The sequence below is a fragment of the Chlamydotis macqueenii genome, chromosome 2, assembly GCF_036417535.1.
Source record: "Chlamydotis macqueenii isolate bChlMac1 chromosome 2, bChlMac1.mat, whole genome shotgun sequence".
NCBI classification, from domain to species: domain Eukaryota; kingdom Metazoa; phylum Chordata; class Aves; order Otidiformes; family Otididae; genus Chlamydotis; species Chlamydotis macqueenii.
In genome coordinates, this window is record NC_141557.1 from 140,673,611 (window position 1) to 140,692,134 (window position 18,524).

Consider the following 18,524-nt stretch of genomic DNA (forward strand, 5'->3'; position numbering starts at 1 on the left):
CTCTCACACTGGCCTCATCCTGTATGACACCCTGCCCCCTGCCCAGTCTCCCCTCCATCTCCTCCCCTAATTTTTTCCTCCTCTTTCTTTTTTTTTTGCCTTCCCATGTCTCATCCTGTGTTTCAGCCTAAGCAAATGCCCTCACTCGGACTTTTTGTTTCCCTCTTTTTGAACCGTCCCAACTTCCATCTGTCATTTTTATCTACTCAGCAGCCATCAGCCCCTATAAGCTCCTCTCTCTTCACCACCCCAGAACTCGTTTTTCCCTGCTTGGGACTTCTCACCCACTGTCATTCCTTCCTTGCCATTCCAATTAATTGATGCCATGTTCACATGGCACGCAGAAGGCATCAGGGCGGGTGCCATAGACATACTCTGAGGATTTTAAGCATGCTGCGTCTGGCACAGAGCCAGCAACGTGGTCCCAAGAGGACCAGGATCGTCGATGCAGCAGTGCCGGCAGCAGCCCTGGCTGCTCGGCGTGGGAGTGCTGTCGGCAGCAGTGTTGCAGCCCCTGGCCTTTGTGGAGGTCAAGACGAGCCAACGCTTCCAGGTGAATGAAAAAAGCTATGTACTGTTCCCAAAATGTCAAGGCCGAGTTTGCAGTTTGTCAGTTAAGCTGCACTGGTGGTTCAGAGCCTCTAATCACTCCGTGCTCCTAATATTGTCACTGCCGATAGTCCCTTATGTGTGGAAGAGTGACTCCGTTTACCAAGATACATTACACAAGGATTTAGGCATATGTTGCTTTTATATTAATATTGTACTGTGTTTCCAGCATATCTTTCCCTCCTCACAGCATCTCTTTTCCTCCCTAATTATGGAAGCTTTTATTAGTCCTTTTTCCTACTTACAATAGTGTAATTATGGCAAAAATAGGGTAGCTACTAGCCAAAATGTTATTTTTATTGAAGATAAAGAGAGGAATGCTTAAATTTAAAAATGTTTATTTACATCCAAAAGAAGAGCATCACATCTGTATAAAACATTCATTCTAAGCTCTATTTTCAAAAATCAAGATGCAGCTGTTCGTGAAACTTTTTCTAGAAGTCTATCAAACAAGAGATGCAAAAATATTTACACTGAGGACACTAAAAATCTTTTTTCTGAATGTGCAGAACTACAGCAACGTGAAGTGTAGGCAGCACCCCTCCTCCGAGCCTCCCCCCGTGTGCAGCCTTTCCCAGGCGTGACTTTCAAACAGTGCCCGGGAATTTATGCTGAACGGAGCGGGATCCGAAAGCATTTACTGCCCAGCACAGTGTCCTCGCACCTTCACCTCCACGCCGCTGGGCCGGAGACATACAGGGCTGCCTTCCCCAGAAAGGCTTCTTCCTCCATCAGCACCAGGGCAAAACTTTGCAGTGCAGATTGACTTTTAAAACGTGTTTAAAAATTTCCTGATACAGAAAACACCGAGCTCAGCCTGAAGTGGGTGGTCTATGCAGCAGGGCACTGCCAGCCCAGCTGTACCAGGAGGGGTGCAAACAGGTCGCGTTCCCAGTAGATGTGTGGGCAGGAGTATGGGATGGCCTCGGTGGAGACCCCATGTGATGTACTGGAGGCTGCAGCAGCCCCAGGGACGGACCGACATCTCCTCTCAGACCTCTCTGCACTGCTTGAAGATGGCATCTCTCCCATCTACAGGCTACCACCAGCCCCAGCAGTTGGGCCTGGCAGCCCTCAAGAGGCTGGTTTGGATTTTGGAAGCTGGGAGAACGCTTCCAGAAGCTGTCTTGCCAGTGGCTCCATTGGGGTAGCAGCGGAAGAGGGTTGAGGAGGGTGCTGGGCAGCCCCTGCCCAGCTCTGGAGTGGCTGAGTGAATCTCCAGGCCTTTGGGATCCATCTACCATTGCCCTCCTCTCAGAAGGAGAAGGGGAGCAGCAGGACTTTTGCTTCCCTGAAATTCTCATAGGATCCAGAGAGTGGCTCCATCGCCTCACAGGGCTGAGGGCCGTGGCTGGGAGTTTGCAAACCTCTGCTCTTTCGTCTTTCCCTCTCTGCAAAATTCCCCCAGACTTTAGGCTTTGCAATGAGCAAACTTCACCTTCCCTCTGCAGATTGGCAGGAAAGCTGCCGGTGCGGGCGGTGCCAGCGGTGCCTTGCCGTAGGCAGTGCTGTGAGGCTCCCACTCCTCCGGCAGCGCCTTGACCTGCGGCTCCCTCGCTGCATGATCCTGAGGGATCTCCTGCGTGCTGGGGCATTTCGGAGACCCGTTCATTCATCCAGGGAAAGGAGACTGATTGATTGCACTTCTTTTTTCAGGAGTAAAAGGAAGTAAACCCTTTTTTTTTCCTTTTTTTTTTTTTCCTGGGAGATTATTTACAAGGCATTGCCTCTGATATTGCCAGCTGACATCCTTTGGCGTCACTAGCACTCAGTGCACTGAAGATGCCTCAAGGTGTGTCAGTCGTGCTTCACGTCAGCGTGCCTTGATGTATCTCTTTGGCTGGGATTGAAAGGTACAGTTTCTAAATCTCCCGGTGACCCATTTTGCATGGATCACTGGCGTGCTAGAATGTAGCTGCTCCTTCCCATCGTGTTAATGCAAGTTTGCCCGCGTTCAAAGCGGCCTCCACGTGCCACGCTGAGCATACGGGGAGAGCTTGCACTTGAATCTCTGTGTGAAACAAGCACAGCTTCTCTGAGCTTGATGTCTTCCACACAAGTTACATGCTTTAGGTGCTTTTGTTGCTATATCACGGTCCTTTTATTCAAACCTTGTAAATTCTTTGGCTTGATAAACACAGGCAGACAGCTGGATTATGTTAATCTGGGGCTCGCCATCAGCAAGCACAGCAAACGCTCCCAGATTGCGGAGGCACCCTCTCTTCCCTGGGTCCCACGGGCTCCACCATGCAAAGCCAGGCGGTGATGCTCAGCACTCCGTGCATCAGCAGGAAAAGGACCAATGCTCCTGCGAGTGAGCAGCTCAGCACCACCTGTGGTCACAGGCTGCCTGCTGGGGTGGCCTTGAAGCCAGTTCTGGGGATGTCCCTAATTAATGCTTAATTAATACTTCCAGCGCAACCCTGTGGCTCCCTGTGCTGTGCTGGCTGCCCCGTCTGCCTCTGCACTGCGCCGGCAAGGAGGGTGGCGGGAAGGCAAACCCTCAGGGTCCGTTTTAGAAGGCCCTGAGGCCCAGATGCAATGGCAGATGGGATTCATGGGCAGCTCCAGCCCCAGGCGTGCTTGGGCTGCCTTCCAGGGCAATGCAAATGTGGTGCACTTGCCTGAAGGGCGCCCTGGCCTTCAGAGCCCTTTCAAGGCCGCCTGGCTGGGTACAATGTAAACCCGGTCCTGATTTAGTCCGGGAGCTGGTTCTGCTGGGATGAATCCTTTAATCACACAAGCACCCCATGACTGTGCGTCTCATTTCCATGTTGTGGCCTCCTTTTCCCACTCCACAGTGGAAATGATGGCCTGATCCCATCCTGGAGATGCAGGGGCACAGACGGCAACAGAGAAATGCTAGGAAAACAGGGAAGACTTTGAGGGGATTTCAGTTACATAGATGATAGAATGAATCCGCGTCCTCTTTTGTCGTGCGCCCATTATCCTCTAATTTTCTTTCACGGAAAAGTGGGTCTTGAAATCAGTGCTGCATTAAAAGGCATGTGGCAGCTCACACCATCACATGTCATGGCTACAACCATATCTTTGCTGCAACTCAAGTTTTCAAACTCCTATTAAAAAAATGAAAAACTACCTAACAGTTTTTCAGTAGTTCAGCTGTGGGCAACTCACACGTTTTTGAGTCTCACTCGCCTAGTTAAACCAAAAAACAAACTCTAGACACATAAAATTTTTAATGAAAAATTAGACTGCGATGCAGTCGCATGGTCCTGTCCTTTCCTGGGAGCATTAACAGGCTCGGTTCTCTAAAATAACCTGATAAATCCAAATGAGCTGGGATTATGGCGCAGGAGCAAGGGCTGTCAGTGGGGACTTCTCTGCCTTCACCCAGGTTAAGCCCTACAGAGGCAGCATTTGTTTGTTTGCTTCAACAGGGTTTTCCAACTGGGAAGGAAGAATACGGGCAGATGAACAAGTTACTGCAGGGAAAACAAGGGGTGTGAAAGTTCAGCATCTCAGCTACTGCCAAGAAACTGCTCTTATGTATTCTTTAACTCCCTCATAAACGCAAATTCACTTCCCCTCTCCCACAAGGGATGAGATACTTGGCTTTTGCTACAACATACTGCCGGGTAAGAGAGTGCACGTGGACATTTGCCACTACTAAAGAGCAGTCAAACTGTAGGTTGATGGCTGCCTTGTCCTGCAATTAGCTTGTTATCTTCCTAAACTCTGGGGCACAACAGGTTAATTTCCCTAAAAGCTCCACTGAGAAGTCCTGATTCAGGTGAGGGAACGGTGCAGGAGCTTCCCTGCTCGCTGGCCTTTGCCCCACAGCCACTTGCAGGCAGCAACCTGGTTTGACTGAAATTCTTCAGGTTTCAGCAACAGGAAATTGCAGATGAGAGAACGCACTGTAAAGTGTGCTTACACAGTTCTAGTCACAAGCTGTGAAAAGTAGCAGCTCCCTGAGCTCTCAGCTTTAACACTGCTATTAATACTGGTTATTCTAATAGCATCGAGATCAGTGGAAGATCAGGGTCTTGTTGTAGTAGACAACCTCGCAATGACGCTCAAGAAACCTCCTTCCTACTGTCACACAGTTTGCTGTCTAAGCATCCCAGCAAACCCCCAAGCACATTACAGTGTCCCAGCCACAATAAAGAAGGTTAGGAAGGTGACTTTATCTTAAAACCTAGTTTTCAGGGTTTTCCTCTGCCAGGCAGCAGCAGAGGCATCCTGAAACACTCCTCATGGCAATGACAGATGCTGTGTAGGGGCCATGAGAGGAGAAACTGGGGTTTTGCCTAGTACATTATTCCTTCTCCTTGGGGAGCCCCAGGGACTGTTCTCATACAGGTGTGGGTTGGAGTGCTCACGAGAAGAAGATCCCTGCCCCAGAATCAGACGGGCTTTGTAAACTGCCCCCAAGGACTTAACATCACTGGTTTCCACCCTGCTCCCACTGGTAATTTAGACAGACTGTGGTGGTACAAAGGCTGCTCAAGATGGTGGAATGAACTCTCAGGACTCCTCATGGCACTTGGAGCCTGAAAATCTGTTCCCTCCGAAGCAGCTGGGAGAGGGGTGGGTGCATGGCTGGCAGGAGCAAGGCTGGCTGGTTTCTGCCCCATGGCGAGGCAGGGACCCTTCGCATTCCCTGGGGAGAATAGGCCCCGTCCTGGGAGTGGACTGGTTTCAATATGGGGCTCTCCATCTTGATCCAGTTTGGATGGGTCAAGTCATGTTGAGACATGCTCTTTCAATATGCTGCATTTTATTAAAAACAAAGTAGCTGTGGGCCAGATTGTAAAACTAGGTGGGCCTCATTTGTCTGTCCCTACCGTAAGCCAATGAAACCTTCAACATATCCAAACTCTCACCTTTTTACCCATTTGAATGAAAAAGCATCACTAATAAAAGAAAATGACTCACCTAATGCTAAACCTGAGCTCTGTAGATCAGCTTTGATCAAATTCACTGACATTTGGATAACTGCATTATTATAACTAAAACATCTTTTAAAGTTTTTTTTTTTCCAGACGCTCATTCTTTAAACTTTGCTTTGATCACTGTGCATATCCTTTTCAGCAGAAATTTGTCCACAGAGGGTGAATTTTTTTCATTTGTTTTTCATATGGATTCTCTTTCCTTTGTTCATATTTTAAATCAGTGAAGCTACCCTTCGAACTAACCCTTATAATAAAAATGCAGCTACTGTGTGGCTTTTAACAACTCATTTAACCCATCTGTGTCTCAGTATTCTTGTTAGCAACCCAGGGAAACTAACATTTATGCAACGGGCCTGATCGTGAGGCTTAATTAGATTTTTTTTTTGGTAGGATAAAGTAAACATTTCAGAAGAGCAGAGCAGGGAACTGGTAGTCTCTGTTACAGTGGTCTAACACCACCAATTTGTAACGTTACAACAGCAGTGTTACAGAATACTGCGTAAAAGAATATTTATTTCAGAAAGTACTTTTGAATTAGTCCAAGTGCTCCAGTTTTCAAATAAGAGTCACAATCCAAGAGGATTAAAATAAATGGAAGCAGGAATGTGTCAGGACAATTACAAATGAAAAGATTGAAATCACTGGAGCTGGAAGGGCAAAAATCCGCTGATGTATAAATATGTGACTGTGTATGAAGCTCAGCTTTAAATGCTGAGGAGGCTACAGTCTGACTTTTCTTTTCCCAAGGAAAAAAAAAATCCACACATCTAGCTATAACATTTTGAAGCACTGAAATATAGTTTAGCATTGGAAAAATGCACTTATAACCAATTTTCCCCTTTCAAGGAAGCAGGAAGACTATTTAAGTTTTAATTGTTTAATTATTGTTTGTTATAATTTGACCATCCAGCTGGGGAAGGTGGACGCAGATTGTTCATTCCCAAAGCGGCTATCGGGTTCTAGAGTCGAGATAGTTCGTATTAGTAGTTTTTTACAGCATGGGCAGAGTTCTTGTTATAGCTTGTAACAGTGGTGGATTAACCGCAAATAATCTTCTAAACTTTCAAGTCTAACGCTGTAGCACCTTTTACTGCATTCTAGAAAAAAAGCGAATGTGTTCAAATAACCTTTGCTGTTGAGATTCTTCCCCTGTCTCGTACCAAAGTGCAGTCTTTAAGACTCGTATCACCGCCTGCGCGGCCATTTTGCAAACACGTATGCATGTCATCTGACAGAACGAGCCCTTAAAGTCTGTACGGCTTCTGTCACGAATAAAACTATTTATGAGCACACACATTTGCAAAGATCAGGCCCTGCAAACATTAGCTCCACATCAAGCTTCTTTGGGATGCCTTGTTTTTCCAAAACAATTTAGGCTGAGGATCCCTATTAATATAAATCTTCTTTAAACAGGAGATAGTAATTTTTTAACGCAGACATTCTCTAATATTTTCATGATGTGGCTCATACCTTAATAAATAGCAGTTGTGATGCAGATCTAGCCGTGCAGCCCACAGTTGCATAACATATTTGTGGCAATGAGAACCCTTGCTGACATGGAAAATTAATATTAAGAAAATTAATGTAAGGAAAAACTTTAAGGGTTTTTTTTGTCTGCGTCTAATGCAATTTAACAGTTAGCAGAAGGAAGGAATTTAGTACCAGGTGAGTAGCCAGCTCTTCAGAAATCATGCTTTGTTGACCACAGTTTAAGACCTGCTGTTTTGACCTAGCATGTCAAGAGGAGTACCTGCTTCATAAACAACAGCGTGAAACATCTCACTCAGGATCCTGCCTGGCAATCTCAGCTGTCAGAACCTTGCCCACTAGAAAAAGTCACTTGGCACAAATGCTTTTCCTGTTGGTGCCCTTTCTGCCAGGGGAAGTGTTCTGAAAGCTCGGTAACTGCAGCAGCACGGGAGAGCGGATTCCTGCTCCAACCCATCTACCAGTGACAGGGTGAAAAGAAATGTTATCTTCTCATCAGCAGTATCTGTCAAGTCCTCTGGCAGCAGCGGTTATCCCAATACGAAAGGCTGCCCTGCTTTCTTATTGCATTTTCAAGAAGCATAGAGGCACAGCAACAGGGCAGCATGCAGACACTGCTTGGCAGAGCAGGGGAAGAAATCCTGGAGGGGGACCGACCTTCTCCGCCTCCCACCCCAGCCTCTCGTGCCTGCTGCCCCCCACAGCACGCAATTGCCACCCCATCAGAGAACGCCGATGTTGGTGTCGGCTTTTCTTCAAGGTGATCTGTAAAAGGCAGGGTGGTTTAGATGTTAGAATCTTTTTGTCTGTTACTGGATTTCTCTTGAATCATGTATGATGGAAGTTGGGCATGTTTTTCACCTTTTTGTTGCTAGGAAGGCAGGTGAAAATGTCTTTACTTCCTGGGACTGTGGATGTTAGAGATGATGGAAGCATGAGGTATCTGAGATGACATGACAGAAATCAAGGGGGAAAAGAATTCTTGGTAGAAAAGCCTTTTTTTTTTTCAAATTAGACAGCTTGAAATTGTTGTTTTGTTTAGCTCCTACCTAAATTCCTTGAAAACAATACTTGGCGAGAGAGAGGGATTTCTTGGTAAACATTGTGTGTTGTCTGCTATTTTTCAAGGACTGGGCAGGCTCCTAACAGCCTTCTGAGTCCTCCCTGAGAGACACCAATTGCGAGAGGAAGGGTTGTATTTGATTGATAAGAAACTTGTGTATGTGTGTGTGCAAATAAAAAGAGCAGCAAATCCAATTCCCTTATCTCCCTTCCTTCTTGCACGCCAGATCACCTCTAGCATCAGGCCCAGTCCTTCAGCTGCTGTTTCCAGCAGGTCTCATCGATACCAGCCATGGCTGCTGACCTGCTCCGGGTACAGGATCAGGCCCCAACTTTCCAAATCCCTTTCCTTCACCCTTTCATTCCCACAGGCCAAAGAAAGCAGAAAATGAAAGTAAAATTTTTTCTGCACTTGTTCAAAATAAAACTGAAACAGATGCCACAAGTTCTCTGAAAGTGGAAGATAATAATTATTTTCTAAAATACTGACATCATCTTTTTTTTTTTTTTTGAAAAAGCCTCTGCTGCTCATTCTTTCATTACTGAGAGTGTGTGTAGGCAGAGAGGACAAAGCTTATTTTATCACAGAACTGAATATCTTCCTGGAAATCCCAATGGATACATAAAGAAATGTTGTTAAGATGAACGATCTTTCAGGATTTGGATAGCTAGTTTTACCCAGATCAGAAATAATTTATTCTCCGTTACTAATTCAGAGAATCTTTAAACCAGATTGACTAGCAATGTGTTAATATACATTATCATAATCTCAAATATTGACAGTAGCTTGATCACATTGTTCAGAAACGTGTTTATAAAACATGCTTATAAAACAGAAATGTTGGTGTCCATTCTGGGTTGTGCATGCCCATCTCATTTATTTACATCCCCAAATATTTAAAATAACTTCATTTGCAGCATGTGAATGATTAATTCATAATCAGTTCATACATAAAAAGAAACAGAGTAATGCAAAATACTGGAATTTTTTTTTCCCCTGGAAAACAGATACCATTAAAATAAACTTTTGTTAGTTGCCCATGTTTTTTTATATAGAGCAAATAACACATATATATGTGGACATATATACATTACCCCCCCCCAAAGATATATGTTGCTTTGTGACTAACCCAGTTTCATTTGTCATCAATAATAGCAAAACAGGACTTGATTCAGTCACTTTGCAGTTTTCTATCACATAAAAGCAGTAAAGATATATAAAAATATGTAATTATACTTACCATACTACAGGAGAAAATCTTCTGTCTAGATTTCGAAGTCTATACTCACCTCCACTAGAAAACACTATTTTATCTTGGTTTGCTATGTTCCTTTCTTGTCAGAAAATTACTGCTTATATTCTCATAAAACCTTTGGCAGACTCATAAAGATAAAATCGTGCACAAAGAGTAGATGACAAAAGTTTATCTCAAACAATACATAGCAAAGAGAAGAGACTCCGCTTCCCTTTTGCTATCTCCGCCCGTGTATTTTAACATTAATCAGATCGTTACTACCTCATTGCTAGTAGCTACAAATGGCTCATATTAATTCGTTTCTTCTCATTCAAAATGATTTTTTATTAAATCCTTAACCATCATTATATCAAAATAAAATATGAACAAGTGTTTTTAAAAGATGATAAAGCAGAACGTTTGAACTTCTAGTTCTTGTTAGGTGGACTCAAAACCAAAAACACATCAAAAGAGAGGAAAATCTAAGATTTCAATTAATCTTAGCCAGAAGTTCAAGCAATGAGAATATCGAAGAGACTTTGTAATACCTAATATTCCCTGAAAATGTTTAAAATCCACATGTGAGTATAAAATAACTTCTCACTTGACTTCGTTGACCCTGAATTATCAGTGGAATAAAAAGTTCAGTAATTCCTAAGGTGCAAAGTGTGATTTGCTCTGTTTTCAGCTTAAATTATCTATTTATCTGTATCTGCCTTTTCTCTCTTTCAGAAAGCAGAGAGGATTTGTTCGTTCATGGTCTTTAAAAACACTGTCTTATTTTCATTAAGCTAAGCCCACTGCTGATGTAATTCTTGCATTACAAAGGTCTTAATTTAAACCATGACATAAATGCTTTTCATCAGTTGATTTTTTGTTCTTTGTGCCAAATTTCTTGCATTTTTAAAATAAAGAATATGGTGTATAATAACTGCTGCGGGACAGGCTGCTTTATTCTTCAATATGAAAGACAAATGGGGTGTGACATGCATACGTTTCAACATGCAGCACTTACTTCTTCAGGTCCTTTACTTTTTCCACTGTTTTCTCAGTAGACTGTTTGACTTCCTTTGAATCAGGCCTAACGATAACACTGGATTTGAAGCACGGTTCTCAGCGTTGAGCACTCTGACGGGACCAAGAGGTGAAAAGTGCTTCTAATCTCTCTCCTCTCTCTCCCTCCTGCCCCCCTCCCACTCCCTGCTTCCCTCTCCTTCCTTCCCCCCTCCACTCGAGGATTTGGGGTCTGCAGATGATAATTTACAGAGCATTTTGGAAGAAGGGTGGGGATGCATTCCTAACACCCCAAATCCTGGTTTGCATTACACATTAGGGAGTTCAAAGCACATCAAGATTTAATCATAATCAGAAAGTAGAGAAATCGTTTGTACAACGTTCTGCAGGGCTGAATCCCTTTTTTTTCTTTTTCTTTTTTTTTTTTCCCTTTGTTATCACTGTAACTAATACAGTAAAATTGTATCATCATCGTGTCATACTATCATTGTAGTGATCGATGAGCTATGCTAATACTTTGGGGAAAACTGTATAAGTTGTTTAGTTTGGGTATTCTTTTGAGTTTAGGAGCTTGGTTAACTTTTAGACAGAGTCAAAAGACACCAGCTGTTTCTCTACTTAAATGTGAAAGTACAGAAGAAATTTTTCTTGATTAACATTACTAGAAACAAACCAAGATTACAAGGGGAAGGATGCAAATATTTTATTTAAGCAGAACTTTCAATGTGATCTGTGTTAACACCAAACCACTGTGTTAGTTCATTGATCTGCAAGAGACAATACTGTCAGATACAGAACAATTTAGAGAATCTCAAATGAATTTGTGGAAAGAATAAAATCTTTTCATAAACTCTGTATCTACTGCATTTTAGAAGATGTTGACCTAATACTTCTATACTTGCCTGGGCTTTTTACTTTTTCCTTAAACAAATGATCCTAAAAATTGCCAAAGACAGGATACAGTGATAGATTGACCATTAGGCTGTCAACTTTCTTGTATTATGCAAGACATTAAATGAAATGGAAAAGGTAACTTTTAAAATTAAGATTAAATATTTGTAATTGATTAATTTAACTTGATGTAAAGTAATTTAAATAGATTATTTTTATTTCCTGAATATTTGGCATCTTCATAAAATTGGAGCTGGGGAAATAAATATTTTTACTATTAAATCCTTAAGACTACAATATGCTGCCTATTTCTAAATTGCAGGCTACATCCATAATGTTGGATATTATTTAGCTTGTTATTTTATCTTTTCTCCTTTATTCACATTATTGTCTGTGCAAAATTATTTTGTATGGACCTGAGCAGAAGAGGAAAGAAGGGCTATTCTTTAAGGGTGTGTTCATCTTTACATTTTTTAAACCTATTTTGATAGATTTATATCAAGGCTGAAGTAATTCACTCTGGGACAAAACTTGGCATAAAAACTTTTAAATACAAGCACATTTTTCTTTTGATTTGTTTTAAAAGAAAATTTAAAAATTGGTCGGCATATTCTTAAAGGCAAAGGTTTAAGTCCTGATCTATTTGAAGTCAACGGGAGTGTTGCCATTGACTTCAGTGGAGCCAGGACTTCCTTTAAATTATGGAAAACAATTACATTTAGTATTTTCAGATGGAAAATTTGTGCCTGTATAAATTAAGATTGTCTCTTTTTTGGGGGATTACATATTGTATAATCTGTAGCGTGAACTCATCTCTGGATATCTTTCTGTTAAGTGACTATCTTTTTTTCATTAAGATAAGTAACAGTTCAACATATGTGGTTACTTAAGAAATTCCTCAGGATCTTTAGTGGAGTCTTTTGGGATAAGATGTGAAATCAGCCATTGTCATTCATGACAAAAATCCCACATATTTTTTCCAAAGGGTTAAGCATGCCAACAGGAGTGGATAGGAAAGGGTGATTGTATTTTGCCTGTACACTTTCCATCTGAGGTTTGGATCTGAGATGGGAATTTGCCTTTCCTGCCCCCAGCTGCTATCTGGTGTTGCTTTGCATTTAGTAAACTTACACCTCTAGCCAGGCCAGGAGAGATATGTGAACTTAATTAATTTGCTTTGCTTCACAGAAGGATGAGGTTATCATTGGCAAAATCCTGCTCACCTTAGTCAAAGGACTAATCCTGAGCCCCACAGAAGCTGTTATGGACTGCTAGTGTAGGGTACCTGCAGGATGAGACCTGAGATCCGGCCTCTCCGCCTCCCAGGTATGGCTTTTCAAAGGACATTGATCGCATGGCAAACCTGGAGTTTATTCTCCCTTTCACCTGGCAGTACAGCTCCAGGTGTGTTCAGCTATTAGTGATATTAAAGCTATCTGAGGTAGATGACACAATTTATGTACGTTAGACCTACCCCAAACTCCCTGCCTTAGACCCTCTGACCCTCCGTGCTCCCTTCCTCGGGGCTTTAACCCCGCACACGGGGTCCTTTGGGCCAAGCCAGGCTGCTGTAGAAAGGGCAGCTCCTTCCCCATGCTGGCAAGGTGGGATGGAGTTCGGCTCTGCCAGTTTTTCTGCCAGTATTCCTTCAAGTGTTTCAGGACATTAGAAACTGGACCAGCTGTATTGTCATAGTCTGGTCCAAGAGGTGAGCCAGCATTTAAGGCCTCTTTGAGTGTTTCCTTTGGATGTGAGATTGATGGTAATTCTCTGGTGCAATCCTGTTTGTTTACAAAGAATAAACAGAGTCTGCTTTCCTGAACCCGAGGAGGGACTGACAGGAGAATCCTTGGCCAGCCCTTCCAGAGAGTTTTCTGCTGAACGTGAGCTCTGCTTTCTGTTTGCCTCCCTGGCTCTGCAGCCAGCACTCACTCAGCTTTGCCCCAGCTGCTGTCTCTCCTAACACACAGATTTTGTGGACCTTTCTCTCCGTTGCCTGTATACCTCTCATCATCTGCACCGAGGGAGGCAGGGCTTCCACGTGTCACAGGTGCACAGGCCGTGCAACCCGAGGAGATCAGAGCTTCCGCGGGTCTCCCTCCCCAACAAAAATGCTGTGAACCTGAACAAACTGGGTCAGCAGCACCACATTACAGCCATGCCCTCCCATTCTGGGCACAGGTATGACAGGGCTGCCCTTGGCATGTGTACCCTGGCAGCCTGCCCTTCCACTTGGTGGAAAGCTGAGTGACAAGTGTCACCTAATTGTCCAAATAAATCGCTCCTTCTGCTAGATGCACACATACCATGGCCTTTTGAGCTCAAGTGTGTATCCTACTGTGCTCGTGATGAATAGATAATATTGCAAAGGGTTGAAAATGCGAGTGCTGACAGTAAGCACTGAGGCGAGGCTGAATAGTTAAGTCGAACTCAGCTAAAGTCAGACATTGCTTTGTGAGCAAACACGGAAACAGAGCCAAGAGAGTGAAACACTCAGCTTTCCTTCCTTCCTCCACAAATAACATTGCCTCTCACCAAACACTTTCTACAAGTGGATCCCCTGTATGTCTGAGCCATTCTCTGTATGTAAATGTACTATTGCAGTGTGTAGCTGCCTCCACGCATACACTTTCATCATTATATTCCTTTCATACCTTTTTGGGGAATAACTATGTTAATGGGTTACTATTATCAATAGTTTGCACTGTTAATGTTCTATTATAGTCCCACAAAATCTTATTATCATTTCATATTTATAATATATAGCTCTACACACCCTGATCTGAATATATGTGTATGACTGAACATCATATTTTTGCTGTCTGGATGAAGCATTTTCTTAGATTTTAGAAAACTGGATTTTTTACATCAGCATGCTATACAAAGCCTAACATAGATCCCACAGCAGCTAGATGTTGCAATGACTGCCAGGCAGCCCTGTGGCGACTGGATGTTGCCTTCTGCTGCTGTCTTTTGTGATACAGCATTAATATTACCTACTTTTCGTTGACATAGTCCTTCCACACTTGCCTTGGCAGAGGGCTGTCTTCTGACCTCCTGTCTCCACATATATGATCTCTTGTGTTACGGCTATGACCAAATACTCCTAGTTAATGTATTTGCGGTTTCAGTTCAACACAAAAGGTGTTTCACAGTGTGATGAAAACTTGTCATTTCAATTTGTGTAGCTCTTAGTGTATGCAGAAATAACGTGCTCCTGCATAGATCTCCTATTTTTAAAATATTGTAGCCTTTTTACTTGATTGTTCAGAGTAAACACTGGCCTCTGTATATCCATCCTTTTCTCCTTCTGGTATTCTGAGACTGCAAGCAGTAGTAAAGGTGGGGCTATAGACATCAAAGATACTCATACGTCCTGAAACTAAGCACTGTGCTAAACTCCCTTTAATGCTTCTGTGGGAAAGTGTCTCCATATGTCATCCCATGTATTTTCTTTGCTATTTAAAGTATTGCTTAATAGTACACTAAGCTGGTGGAAAACTATTTGCTTTGTTGGGTTAGTTCTACTCTGGCTTAATGCAGGGCTGGGTAAGCACCAGAGCCGGCGCATGGAAGCAAGTGGGCCCAGGAGCAGTTGGGGTGGGAGGAAGAGGGTCAGGGGCACCCAGCTGGCAGTGGGGCTTCCATTGCTGGGAAGCAGTTATCAGCCTAGCTGAGGAGAGAAACCTTTGGCTGGCTGGGAGGTCGGGATGTAACTGGACTTCCACTTCATCAATTGCATGACCTTCCCGTGAGTAAGTGGGGTCTGTATCTGGGAAGTATTTTCAGACCTCTCCCACCTCAGCTTCAGTCTTACTCCTTTTGGACTGCTCTTCACGACTTCATGCTTTCTCTCTGTTGTCCTCAGCAATTAGAGCCTCGTCCTGCAATCCTGTCCTTTCATTTCTTGTCTTCTCTCTGTCTTCTTGTGGTTCTCTCAGCTCTGTAATCACTCCTTTAACAAGTGCCCTGGAAACTCTTTCTTACAGTCCTCTATTGATTTTCAAAGGGCTCTTTTGGGTTTTGACTTTGATGTCCTTCCGCAGTTTCTCTACACTTCATCTCTGGACCACCTCCTCCAGAAACAGAAATGTAGAAGTCATTATTACTCTTAATGATTCATAGACCTACTGTGCATCTCCTGAATTGTCCTCTTGCCTTTCACTTTCATTGTCTGCTTTTAAACAAAAAAAAAGCTCATCCTTTCCCATTTCTTAAATCTGGGCCACCACACAGCCAGGAACACGGAAGTCACAAGATCAGAAGGACAGTCACTCCTTTAGTCTAGTTGTTTCTCTGGACTTTTAAGTCAACTTCCTTTAGAACCTTGATTTCTTTAAATTTGGATTTATGGTTCCCTTCTCATTTATAACTACAGATCAAATGTCTTTTAAGACTTTGCCCTTCTTAAAGCTGTTATTTCTTTTCCACTCCCGCACATGGTGACATCTGTTGAGTCTTTCCAGCTTCTGCAGCTTTGGAGAGGCAGTGTCAGACAGATTCCCTCCTGACTGTTCTTTGACAGCATTTGGGCTACTGTGCTTTCTTGGCTGCTACTCTACTTCTGCAAGACACCCCGAGCAAGAAATCTGGCTGAGAGGTGGGTCCTTCAACAAGAATGTGATAAGACCAACAAACTGTCTTTCAACTCACAGTCTAGTTATCACTAGATTAACTATTTCACCTGTGTTATTGCAGTGGTGAGGAACCCCAGTCTTGCACTAGGACTTCTCTTCTACAAGAGGGGGTTTCATTAGTGAAAGCCTTTATGGACAAAATATTCAGTTCAGCTCTAAATCTCTCCCCTAGGCTCTCCTCTCTGTCTTTCTGTAAGATGTGACCAGAGTGTACAATGCTATTCTCATGAACAGACTTGGTACAACTCTACCTGCGTGTTGCACAGTTGTGCCCTTTGTGTCAGTGGCTGCACTCGACCTCACATGCACTTCTTTAATACAGTATTCCATGAGGGAAAGTTGAAGCCTTGAGATACAATGTTTTGATGGGAATAAAGGTGATTTTTCAAAGGCAGCTTTTGAATAGAAGGTAGAAAATGTCAATGATTCTGCTAGTGTTTAACTGTAACATGGCACTCATATGGAGGCTATGTTATCAAATTATAATGAACTCCAATCCTAAAGGATGTGTGTGGCCAGCAGTTACAGTTTTCTGAGGGCTTTTTCTAAATCTTCCTCTTCATGAACAATGCAGGACTCAAGCTTGTCGTATAGGAAAACTATGTTTTCTCTCACCCTAGTTGTATTATTTATAATACAAAATATATATTATAATATATATTTAATATAAAAATACATTTTCCAAAGACCTGCATGTACAGAAAAATACTTTTGACCATACAGAAACTGAGTGCCTGCTACCTGTTATCCAAAGGATTTAATAGTATCTGAGTCTGAAGAAAATCAAATCTCAGACTTCCTCATGCGGCAGCCTGCTACTGCGATACGATAACTGTTTCACATTTGTGAAGGCTGAAGGAGAAGGGATTCGAGCAAGCTAACTCCATACATTCAGGACTAGAAAAATGCTGGTCCATAAATTAAAACTTTTTTGAGAAGTCAAAGTCTACTTACTTTGTTGGAAGTGCAACTTTCTTTCTAGCCAAAGGAATGAGCATGGTCAATTCTTCTACATTTAGTTTTCTGAGTCTGAAAATTCAAATACAAGAGAAAGTATCTCTCTGACTCTTCTATTGAGGGACTCGTTTTCCTGCATTGATTTGAGTGGGGCTGTACCACTATAAGTGAGGATAGCACTTTTCTTGACCCTGTGTTCGTGCTTATATTATTGCCCCTGTTCACAGAGTGGAAACTTACTGGATTTTTTCCATTAGGAGGAGAAATTGATGATAGGAGTCAGGAATGTCTTTGGTTTATTTACAAAGCATGTACTCAGAATCTTGTTTCTTTGAATACAGAAGAAACAAACAACAGGCACTTTTCTTACTCAAAGTTTCCAAGTTTGCTTCTGTGGCGCAGCGTGTTTCCCATAGAGCCGTGCCTCTCCGGTTCGGGCCCCTCGCAGGACTGCTTCTCTGGCTGCTGTTTCCTATGAACAGTGAGAGACACGCACAGGTACACCCCCTCATCTAACCAGCCAGCTTCCTAACCTCCCCATGCCACAGTGGATTCTGGTTGAGCTCAACCTACTTCTGACCAGGCTCTGGCACAATTCACATGGCATCTTCCATTGTCTCCAGCCTCCTACTCCTGAAGGGATTGAGTTGCTCTTTTCATTCACCTTGAAGGACAGACACCTGTGGTAACTTAACTGAGGGATGAGACTGTAGAGTCCACTGCCATGAAAATTCTGTATAGATACAACCCACACGCGCACACACATGCACGCACCTGCATGCACACACACAGCTTCCGAGCCTTTGGGACAGCTGAGAACTACAAATTTGTTTCATAGCTGTCTAAATAATTTACAATTCTCAGTTCCTTTATTGTAGGCAAGCTTTCACACTAGTTTTGCAACAGCACAGCTTATCTCAGATCTGTGGTGGGAACTTTTGTCAAAGGAAAATAAATAAATGACGGCAGAAATTCTTGACAGGTAAGTATCATTTCTGAATGCCTGCAACAAGACAATGTTCTCACATTTCAAACAAGTGCTAATTTTTACAGTATTAAGCCAGTCACTCTTTATCTCTGTTAATCACATTTTGATAGGAAGGTGCAGGGTATAATGTCAGAAAGAGATTTTTGCTCCCATGAAAAACATTTCCCAAGCATTTCAAACTAAAAAGGTGCAGAGTAAGGGCAGGCACAGTTACACTGCACTGTATTTCTCAGCTCACATTCTGAAAGCTCTTTTCTATCTCAAGTAATATTTACTTGTAGTAAAGAACATTAGAATAGTTTCAATTGCAAGCAAAGCTAAAAGCAGTTTCCCATCAGAACCCACTGCGCAAAAAGCAGAGAGCTGATGGAAGCAAAATATTCTCGTGGAGTTGTGGCTTTGCATACTTTCTTCCCAGGACAAACTGCTTATAAACTGAAGTGCACAAAGATTCACTTTTTCTCTGCTCTCTACAATTCCCTGGCCTCTGTAATTAATGTATTTTCATATGGAAAACTGATCAGAGTGATTCCATTTTAGATACACATACACTGTTCTAAAACAATTCAAAAATATTAGTAGGATGTGATAAGCATTGCATTTACCACATTTACATCAAATAAGAGAACAGCCAATAGTTTATGGAATGGATTCTTTGAACCTGATGTTGAGCCAATAAGAAAGGGTTGTTTTCAGCGATTCTTTTCGTATGTTTATTGGATGC